Source organism: Pezoporus wallicus, unplaced genomic scaffold (genome assembly GCF_028554395.1).
Source record: "Pezoporus wallicus isolate ANWC-B61680 ecotype Strahan unplaced genomic scaffold, APGP_CSIRO_Pwel_v1 contig_3058, whole genome shotgun sequence".
NCBI classification, from domain to species: domain Eukaryota; kingdom Metazoa; phylum Chordata; class Aves; order Psittaciformes; family Psittacidae; genus Pezoporus; species Pezoporus wallicus.
In genome coordinates, this window is record NW_026641153.1 from 3,491,436 (window position 1) to 3,503,096 (window position 11,661).

The following is an 11,661-nucleotide window of genomic DNA, read 5'->3' on the forward strand; positions in this document are numbered from 1 at the left end:
GTTAATGTTTGTCTGCTGTGGGAATGTTTAAATTGCAGCGTGTCTGTGCTTTAAAGGGGGTGGAAGGGGAAGGAGGGGAAAGCAAGTGGGAAGGAGTAAGCAGAACAGAATAAAGTATTGTCTCTTTTAGAGTTATGGCATCTTTTTTTATCTCCTCATGTAGGTGATTGTGACTGTGCTGCAAAAGCTCAGTTAGACATGAACTGTAATCTTTTGGGGTACTGTATGGATGTTAACTGAGATTAAGTTATCTCCCACATAAATCTATTTTACTTCAGAATTTAATATGGATGAAGTAGCTTTTATAAACCTTCCAACTGAAGAAACATAGTAAGATCCTGACAACTTTACCAGCAAGTGTCACTTTTCAAATATATAAATTCAGAAATTTATTTTCTTACTCTAATCTTCTGGAACCAAGATGTAGCTGAGAATGCTAGGAGTTTGGGATAAGAAAGGAACAATACAGGCTCTTCTCTTGATATCAGTAGCAACTGGAATTGCCAAGTAGCCAAGACATAGTGCTGTTTATGCTATGTGTTCTACAAGTATTTAGTGAAATACTGTCCTTGTAATGACTGAAATTTATGGAATAAAGAAAGAAAAAGTCACAAATTTTGAGTTTATATCAATTTATTTGTGGCTTGAGATCGTATGGAGAAGCATAAGCATAAGGCAGGAATGGATTTAGTGAGGATAGCTAGAGCAGTAGCAGCAATGCTGCAAACAGAAACTAGTGATTAATTTTGTCTCACCTATATTTTTCCATGTATAAGTTAGACTTCTAATTTTAAATCCCAAGGTGTCTGTTGAACACTGAAAATTTCAACAATCAGCACTCAAAATGAGTCTATATTTCTTTTTTTTGTTACATTCTAAAATATTTTTTTTTGCTTTAGTATTTAGCAGTACTAAATATTGCTGTAATCTAATTGTTTCAAAAGATCATACCGTGATTTTTTCAGTGTAATCTATTACTCTTACTGGAGAGAACTGTTTGGGGGATTTTAAAATTTATGTTATAGAACTCATACCTAAAAAGGATCAGATTACCTTTCAAGTTAGGCAAAATGAAAATATTTAAAAGTATGTACTTCTTTAATTGAACCAGTGACATAGATACAGAAATGGGAATAAATAATAATATTCAAACTTTGCCCACTTGAAAATTAGAACCTTTACTTTCAACTAGCTTATAACATTTTTTGAGAAAAATGACAAAAATATATCAAAGTCAGAACTATATCAAATGGATCTGATTCTGCCAGTTGCTCCCTACCCTGAGGTAGCTTCTTGAATCCAGTGGTACAAATTTGAAATCTGTGGAAAGAAATGTGCTATTGAGGACATACATTGAGTACGGCTGTCATGTTGTGCAATTTATATACAAAACACACGTATGGAGCAACACTGTGATGTTCACTTTTAAACCTTACCACCTTTGAGAAACTTCCAGGGAAATCAAGGTATTATATGAAAGGACACACCAAAGCCTCTTTTCTCTAAAACATAATTTTGATTGTAGGCTACAAGCAGCAAGTGTTAAAACAAAATCCATTTTAATAGCTGAAAATGTACCAGTACTTAGATTCGTTTTCTCTTGCTATAAAACCAGCCATGAGTCAGGCCTGTATGTTTTTCCATATCCCTAAGGACACAACTACTATGTTCTTAACATTGCTAAAAATCTAATCGTTTGCAACCCTGAAGTAATCTGTTTGTTGAAGATCCAGTAAAGTTCAAACAATTTTCTTTTTCAGTCAAACAGGGCTGGCTACACTGGGCTAAGTGTTTATTACCACCTCCTTTCACCCGTGCCAATTAGCACCTACCACTGAACACAAAGACAGATGGTCATTACCAATGAAGGCTTTCTGTCCTTTTCCTAAGTATGGGGGGGGTGGGGTGGGGGGTGGTGTGTACGGAAAAGTTGTATAAAACCTGCTTTGTGATTTTACAGAAAGGGACCCAGCAAGAAATTTTATGATGTTATCACAGCTAGTTCTAAAATGAGAATTCTCATTAAACAGAATAAGAGTTCCATTCTTCATCTTATTTTTGAAACTTTGCATAATTAGAACCCAAATTGATTTATTCCAGGTGCCTTGGAAAACAAAGAAATTGACATCATTGTTTTTCACTGCTTTCCGAGTATAAACAATTCAGAAAATTAATTAATAATAATTAATAGCAACAAGGTATAGGAACACAAGTATACCATACTAAATCAAAGTATAATATTGTATTACTACAGAAATTCTGAAAGATACGATCCTTTGAGTAAGATGCAATAAAGCTAGATTTAGGTGACACAGAGCCATAATTATTGTATCTGGACTAAATTTCACTTAACTAATTGCTCCTATCTTACACTGCTATTATGGTTCCCCATCGCCTTCCTACCTTCTGTGTCATCTTCATGTATGTTCAACCATAGCTGAATTTCAATATTGGATACCGTGATCTAACATACAGGCTGTAAGATCTGAGTGCTCTTGGATCTTTGGATAAGACATGCTATATGTAAGACTGTCAGTTAAATAAAACACCTCTTGCTCTAGCTCTACATTTTTTCTTCCAAATATCATGTCTGACTACTTCTTCATCTGCAGGCACAGATAGTTGGTTATAAAACAGTTATATGGATTAGAAATTAAACCTTATCAGGTGGTGGAGGTTGATGGGGCACAAAATAAAGATCACATGGATGGAGGGAATTAGTATGTAGCATGTGTATTATTTAAATATATCCTTTATTTATTACAGCTTGGAAACCCCTCATTATAAAGGATTCAATGTTGCAAAGAAGCTGAGCTCATTTGGGTGAAGGAGAAGGAATGTTCTCTGTATTTGAAAAGTCACCTATGAGAAATTTAAATATTCAGAGGAACCTAAATTATGTATTGATTGCTGAGAGGGTATAGGCTTGTACCATTTGCAGTGGAGTGGGTTTTGTTTTCCACAGTGTCATCAAAAGACTATTTAGTGTTAAAATAGTCAAACAACATTTTTAATGTATAATGTTATAAAGTAAGACACAGTTAGAAACAAGATCTAAAAGATACCTCCAAAACATATAGCCCTTTTTTTAAGACTGACCCTCATTGATACTTTCTCTAAACCTCAAGATCCCTACTGGGATTAAAGCATAAACTTCAAAAATGAAAAAGCTGGTTTGCAGACATTTCACTCTCAAGAGGGGTACGGGAGGGTGGATGCTAATACCAGGGCTTGGTAATGTTGTGAGATAGACAGTAGCTATTTTGATCCTGGTATTTCTCACTGCAACTCCTTAATTACGTTTATGTATTTACATGGGGCGACACATACACATTCAGTTCACAAAATATTTTTCCTCCAAGTAAAGAATTTCAGGTTCTTGTTAGGTGATTGTGCATAAACATCCCTTGCAAAACACAGCCTGAGCTGTGTGCTGGATTTGTTTTTAAGCAGCGCCATATAAGTACGTCTGGAAGCACATAGCATGCTCTGATATTTGTTTCTGTTCCCATTTGTTAGGTGAAGGACAGAAATTCCTTAATTTAGTTTATTTGGTATTCCTTCCTTTGTCTTTATTTTATGTCTTTTTACAACCTTCATTATTTTAAAGACATCTCAGAGAACTTCTGGTCCTCCAATGAAATATTCCAGTTTGGAAATTTGACCTTTTATGTGCACATTGTAAAAGAGTACTAGATTCATAGCTTTTAAGTCCAGAAGGGACCATTTGATCATCAAAGCTGACCTCCTATATGACACACGCATAAGAATTTCCCCTCTTTTGGGTCTAATAATTTGTCTGTAAACCACGTAGTAACAGGATGTTATATTTTGAGGGTAGTTTAAAACTGTATAGGTCTCATTTTAATTTTTCACCAATGGTTTCAGTATATCATTCAAATAATATTTATTATAGGAAACACATGTCGTGGTTTAAACCCAGTCAGGCAACTCGTTCACTCACTCCCCCCCTTCTTGCCCTCCCCCTACTCCCGGAGGGACAGAGAGGAGAATCAAAAAGAATGCAACTCCCACGGGTTGAGATAAGAACAGTTTAGTAACTAAGGTATAACACAAATCACTACTGCTACCACCAATAATAACAATGATAAAGGAAATAACAAGGGAAGAGAATACAACACCTCAGCACCAACCAACTGACAACTTGCCCCCCCCCCCCCAGCCCAACCAAGCCCCGACCTATATCTCCTCCAACCCTGCAGCCTCCCAGCCCTTCCGGCTAACTCCCAGTTACATCCTGGGCATGATGTGCTGTGGTATGGAATACCTCTTTGGTCAGTTTGGGTCAGGTGTCCTGTCTCTGCTTCCTCCCGGCTTCCCCTCCTCCCTGGCAGAGCATGAGGCTCACAAAGTCCTTGGCCAAACCAAAACATCATTGTTATCAGCTCTGTTCCCGAGCCAAAAGTCAAAACACAGCACTGCACCAGCTACCCAGGAGGAGAAAAGTGACTGCTACTGCTGAACCCAGGACAATGAATATCGTTAGTTCTCTATATGTGTCTTTGACTAAGTTTAGTTATTAATCCATTGCTGAAACATATGTTGCTTTGCATTTCAGTGGTTACAATTAAAGTGGTTACTTCAAATTCTTCAAATCAGGGACCATGCTGCTATTATAGAATCATAGAATCATAGAATAGTTAGGGTTGGAAAGGACCTTAAGATCATCTAGCTCCAAACCCCCTTACCGTGGGCAGGGACACCTTACGCTAAATCATATCACCCAAGGCCTGGTCCAACCTGGCCTTCAACACTGCCAGGGATGGAGCATTCACAACCTCCCTGGGCAACCCATTCCAGTGCCTCACCACCCTAACAGGAAAGAATTTCCTCCTTATATCCAACCTAAACTTCCCCCTTTTAAGTTTTAACCCATTACCCCTTGTCCTATCACTACCGTCTCTAATGAAGAGTCCCTCTCCAGCATCCCTATAGACCCCCTTCAGATACTGGAAGGCTGCTTTGAGGTCTCTACGCAGCCTTCTCTTCTCCAGGCCCAACTTCCTCAGCCTGTCTTCCTATGGGAGGTGCTCCAGTCCCCTGATCATCCTCGTGGCCCTTCTCTGGACTTGTTCCAACAGTTCCATGTCCTTTTTATGTTGAGGACACCAGAACTGCACACAGTACTCCAGGTGAGGTCTCACAAGAGCAGAGTAGAGGGGCAGGATCACCTCCTTTGACCTGCTGGTCACGCTCCTTTTGATGCAGCCCACGATACGGTTGGCTTTCTGGGCCGCAAGCGCACACTGCCGGCTCGTGTTCATTTTCTCACCAACCAACCCCCCCAAGTCCTTCTCCGCAGGGCTGCTCTGAATCTCTTCTGTGCCCAACCTGTAGCTGTGCCTGGGATTGCTCCGACCCAGGTGTAGGACCTTGCAGTTGTCATGGTTAAACTTCATGAGGTTGGCATCAGCCCACCTCACAAGTGTGTTAAGGTGCCTCTGGATGGCATTCCTTCCCTCCAGGGTATCAACCGATATTTATTAGACTAAATCATTTCATCTCACTCACAGGCATCTACTTGCACCCACATAAATTATCAAGTTTAAATTCAATGCTTACTTGCTAGTTGTGAACACTGCATAGTTTCTGTCAACTTCAGATTTCACAGTCCTATACAGTACGGACAAAATGAACAGGCAATATTAAACTACCAGTTCACAGCTATTTACATCACATATAACAGCCTTTATTTCAGCTTTATTTAGGTTTGACTCCTCAGCTTCTTACGAGTTGATGGGAAAATTTACATTATACAACAACTGAAACTCATGCAGTGGAGACAGGCCCAGCATAAAAGATCAGCAGCATAAAAGATCAGCAGTGAGAACCATGATCAAATTATACAGGTTTTTTATACAGGGCAAAATGGCTTTGCTGAGAAGAACAGGAATAATGGTTTTCAAGAAGGTATCAGGCTAAGTCAAACCCAAACCAAACCTCTTAACCAGCAAAAAGTAATGTTAAAGACGAGTCCAATTCCTCATCCACAGCTACTCTCGAGGGGAAGACAGCTAGTTCATTTTCACTGAAATTAATAAGACTCAGATTCACTTACTGATAAATGTCCACTACAGAGCACAGAATGTAGAGGTATATAGAATCACTAATTTTTAACACCTCACAGTTAGAAAAAGGATCAATAGCTGCAACCCCATTGAACAAAATGCAAGATAGAGATGTAATAAATGTGATGGGAAAGACACAAATCAGAAACCTCAAAACTGACTGCTAACACTGTGGTTGTCTGGAGGTGATACAAGCCAGGGTAAGTCATCTCTGGACACACTTGTAGTCTTAAGCCAGGAAGCCACAGTTTATTGTTTTCTCAGAGACGGCTAAGAGACTTACTATTTGTCAAGAAATAACAGATATGTGCGTAATCTAACTTCTGGAGAATGACTGGACATTGCCTGAAAGCTAACCAACATGTTAGGGATATTTAAATTTATCAAAGTCTACAAAGAGAAATATGGATATGTTATAGAGGGCAATAGTAAGAGCTAATTTCCTGAGGAATTGGACCTCCACAGTTTTCATAAACACTGCCATCCTGCATTGCCAAGTAATGTTGGCAAATCAGAGCACAAGCATGCTGTTGTCTTCTGCAGGGAGGAAGAACAAGGACTGTATTCCTACAGAATTTATTAATATAGTCTTTGGCAAACAGGCAAGGAGGGGCCTGCCCATACATACAGCCAAAGGGGAGCCATAGGAGGGTAGTTAAATTCTCCCAAGCTTGAGATCCTGTGTCCTGCCTTTTGGTCTGCTGGATTTCGCGTGGCCATTGGCTGGCTTAAAGCACAGGAAGGGTCAGCCTCACAGGCTTACCCCTGCCATTTAGAGGTAAACGTCATCTAGAAATGTATGGCAAATAACATCTAAACATGCTCACTGTGGCCTTTAAAGGCCAAGATGTGTGGAAGCCAAGCTGAATCTAACCTTGGAAAGAGACCATTTTTGGTAACTGCATGTTCTAAAGATCAGCTGAAAACTATTCTGATGCATCCACAGAATGCAGAAACATCTGTGAGACGAAGAAGGTATTAATCAGGAAAAAGAAATAGAAGCTGGAAAAAAACTCATCTCAGCAAGAGTCAGTGATTAGATTACAACTAGGAGAGAAATCTGCAATTTGCGGATTGCAAACAAGGGAACAAGAATGCATAGTTGTGAAGCTCAGCAGGGTAAAACTGAAAGTTTTAAAGCAGATGCATAATACTAGGCTAACTGTTCTGTACTTCTTTTTCAGCTTACGAGGTGCCTTTTCAGATCAAAATTAGAAGAAGAAAGACTTGAATAGGGAGAAAAAACAATCAACAAAAAGTAATATATATTTGAGCCAATTTTATTTTTCCTTGAGCTTCATAAATTTTTCTGGTGTCAAAGCTTTACTAAGTATCCAAAGTAAAAGGTAGGCTATTGTGCTTGAACTTAATTTCTGAACAACATAAAAATTCTAGAGATGCAGGTAAGGAAAAAGACAGTGAAAGGCTACTGAAATAAAGGGGAGACTCTTATGCATTGTTAATATTTTAAAATAGCAGAACAGATAAACAAGTTACTGAAAGTTATGGAGAAAGCATTCAAAAAGTCTTGGGAAAAAGAATAATTTTTAGAGAACGTGCATGCAAGGACAGCACAAAGTATTCTAAAAATGCACAGGGAAAACATAAGTTTGAGTAATAGATGTGCTATTAATATTTAATGAATAGTAAATATTAAATGTTTAGGGAAAAATGAACAGGAAGTGTATGCAGAAAATACCTTTCAGGATATAAGCATTTGTGATTTATATCTGCTGCTTCTCACAGGGAGAATCTACAAGAGTTGTAAACTCCTCACTCAGAGCTGAAAGCATCTGGAAGCCAGAGTCTAGGAGACATGGCCTTGCAAAGACGCAAGATGTAGCAGACCATGTTGTCACTGGTGCTTTCCTATGTGAAAGATGATTCCCCAGCTAGCCTTCTAATAAGTATTTATAGGAATGCAATGGGAACAAAAGCAGATGCCTCACAAGGGGCATGTAGTTGGCTGATATTTGCTTACACATGAGGGTCTGCTGAGTTTCAGAAGTTCCTATGCTTATCCAGGTTCTCCCAAAGGAATACTAAAAGCAGGAATGCAAATCACCTTGTTGCATCTGCACACTACTTAGAGCAGGAGCTAGATCACAGGATGCCCCCTATCCTTAAAATCATCTCTGTGAGCTCTTATTTTAATGAGGTCTTTGGTACTCCAGACTTCAGTGAGAAATTTCCAAGAATTTTTTAATGTTGCTGTCCTGATTCCCTGCTGGGATTCTACACTAGATGGTCTCAAATCTCAACATATATGTGGTTGATTGTAACCACCATCTTTCACTGAACTAGAAGTGCAATGTGAAATGTAGATGTGAGCCTTGAACCTAAGAGTATTCTTATAATTGAAAGGGTCACTGCTGAGGTGCAACTGGCTAGGGATTAACACTCCATGAATCAGCTTGCCGTGCTCAAAAGAATTTTGCTTCGATATCTGTGGGAGATATAGTATGGATTTGGCTTCTGAATTTTAATATGTGGCTTCTTGTACCCAAGGAAAAGATAAGCATCTACAATCCTCTCCTTGCCTAAGTACAGGAATGTAGAATAGCAATTCTTACTAGGCATTGTCAAGTAAATCAAGGTGTAGAATCTGAAACCTGGATTCTCATCTCCATCCATCTTCAGTTCATGCACAGGGAGTGAGGTTTTAATGCACAGGGTTCAGAGGTATAACCTCTTTTCATGCTTCTCTGTGCACTGTAAATGCTCAAGAGAAAATATACAATTAAGAAATATGATAGTTTTAATGCTGACAGACACAAGGTCAAACTAGAGAAGATCAGGCACTATGACAATCAGCTGAATGCAAAGGGGTAATTAACATGGAGAAAGGATCATCTGAGATGGCACCAGGAACCACAGCTGTGATGATTCAAAAAGTGCTAGACAAGCACTTTGAAGCAATGAAAACATTAGCAATGTGTTACTGGGAACGATTGCAGAGGACTACATGGCCTCCTTCTGTCCTGAAGCATTACTGTGAAGATTTGTAGTTTAATGCTGAAATAAAAAGGGGAGAAAAAGTCAGCAATGTTGTGATGTTAACACCATTGACTTTAAACCTAGAAAAAACACACTAAGCAGACAGACGAGAACTTGTATTTGAATCCTTTGAAGTAATAGAAACAACAAAAGTGGCCTGAGCAGAGTCCAGGAAACCAGGACTCTTCAAGAGTAATCCTGTCTCTCCCAGAAAATTTTGTTTTAGCTTGGAAGAAAGCCCTAATTTCTTTGCTTCACTTTCTTCCTCATGTAAAAAAAAAATAGAATGTAATATTTGTCTGAGCTGCAAGAGGAAGAAATTAGCAGTGAATGCTGAAGGATTTGAAAATACAAAGTTGCTATTGAGGGGACTGCATGGGGCTACTAAGTTTAGCTGCAATTTGGTGTAATCAAATGGACAGTCTTCAGTCACAAAACTCTCAATTCCTGAGATAGGTATTGTTTACTAGCTTACCACATAGGATAATGAAGTTTCCATTTCTGCTGCTGAACAATTAAAAAAAACCCCAAAAGTCTCCCAAAACAAAACCCCAAAGTTGAGCACCAGTTTCCCTGACTAAAAAGGACATAATGACATCAACAAAATCAAAAAGGTCTTTGAATTCTACTTATGTAAATCTGTATCTATAAGGCTGGGTTGTCACCATAAACTTCATAGATTATTCTCAGACTCTTATTGCATTTTAGGCTTTGGTTGGATTTTTATTGTGGCTGTAATATTAACTGTATTCATATGTGAAAATAATCTTCAAATGGAAAGGACTTAGAATACTTTTTTAGACCCATTTACATGCTGATTCTCTTGCTTAGTACATGTACAATAATTGTGTGCAACCTAACACCTCTGTTTCACTAATGTTTCCTTCAAGGAATAAAGAATTGCTGTGAATGTGTGCTGGTTTTGCCTGGGACAGAGATAATTTCTTCAGAGATGCTGGTATGGGGCTGTGTTTTCGATTTGTGCTGGAAACAGTGATGGCATTACCATCTCATCCATGCTGCAACCATAACTGCTTCTGCTCCTTGATCAAAGTAGCTCTCCATTCCTAGAAAGGTAGGAGCTCCCTGAGAGCTGCCATAGTTGGTATAGCTAAGATATCATGGTGGTGCATATAATTCCTTGAGGATGACTTGATTTGCTCCCCCCCTTTTCTCTACCATTTTGAGAGCCATGTCCTGGGGTCTACTGGGGGTGGGAGGTGTTGCATTCCCAATACCAGTTCTTCAAGATGTAAATTTAAGATGCTTCCCTATTCATTAAGTCTTTCTTTGCAACTGCTCCAACACATTGAGTTTGTACTACAAACATAGAAATGTTGCAGCAAAATAAGACTTTGCTGAAAAAAACTGGAAGGAGTTTGTTGAAGAAAAGGTGCCTGAAGCACCTGAGGTTTTGTGTGTAAAGCTAAAATAGCAATATCTGGCACACTGCCTAGTTGTAGAGCTAGACTGTTGACATTGAGAGTTAGGGTGTGATAGCTAGCGTTCCGTAAAACCACATCCTACCTTATTAAAAACTAACTTCCCTTTTTAGACAAGACTGGAAAGTTTGAGATTAACTCATAAAAAGGGTTTTGAAAATGCAGTTACATCTGACATTCTTGTGAAAGGTAAATATAACCTGCTACGCAATTAACAGTGACTTGTTCTTGGCAATTCTTTTGAAAACATGCGAATTACTAACAAGACGTTGGGTAATGGTATCTTGTCTGCAGAGATTTCTATTTTTATGTTTTGCTAAGCATAGTTTCATTCTTGGCCTTGTAATTAAAAAGTAGGTGACATTTTGAGTTCAGCTTTCATGGAATCAGCAGGCGTTGCAAGCAGCTGGTAAAACAAGGGAAAAGTTCTCTTACCCTTCTTTATAACTCGTTATGACCTTGATCCCGTGTAAGCCAGATTTCTGCACCCAAGAACAACCCCAAAATCAATAGAGCTCTGTACAGTCATAAAAAGCTCACTGCAAAACTTTCTATCTCTAGTATTGCTTGCAAGTAACCTCAGACCACATTGTATGATATATGCAACTAACTGTCTGTGGGGCAGCTATACTCTGCAGTGGGCCATCAAGTTGTGCCCGTTAGCTGATAAGTTGTAATAAGTGTTAGTTTCTTCCCTTCCTTTCATTTGAAAGGAAGTCCAGAAATGTAGGAGTGCAGTCAGTCTGGGGGCAGTCAGGATGAGACCTGGAGCAAAGAGTAAAGGCTGCTAGTGGTAGTAGTATTTGTCTAATTTCTCTTCCTGCAGAACAGCTGTCATTGTGGGCATGGACATCCCAAAGTTTGTGCAATGCATTTGCAAGCTGATGTGCGCTTTGTACTTTCTACTACTACTGTGATAGTACTTATGATTCATAGCCCACCGGACAGGCTAGGAAAAACTCCAAGGTGTGAAACTGTGATGGTTCTGCAGAGAACCAGTGCAGTTATGTTGGGACAAGTACAAAATATAACTTATCTTTTTGGATGAAGAGACATTATTTCACCTGGGTTTTGATTTGAAACTAAGTTCCTGTACACACCCAAAAAAGCTACTAGATCTGTTTTGTCCTAAA

At 38.9% G+C, this 11,661-nt stretch overlaps 1 long non-coding RNA gene across 1 annotated transcript; it reads right to left on the reverse strand.

Annotated features, from left to right (window-relative positions):
• Positions 1–8,824: 8,824 nt before the first annotated feature.
• LOC130606296 (uncharacterized) lies at positions 8,825–11,024 on the reverse strand. Its single transcript, XR_008973937.1, has 2 exons — positions 10,964–11,024; positions 8,825–9,104 (listed from the first exon to the last, which is right to left on the reverse strand). It is a non-coding gene; the product is annotated as an uncharacterized LOC130606296 (long non-coding RNA).
• Between the last annotated feature and the right edge of the window lie 637 nt (positions 11,025–11,661).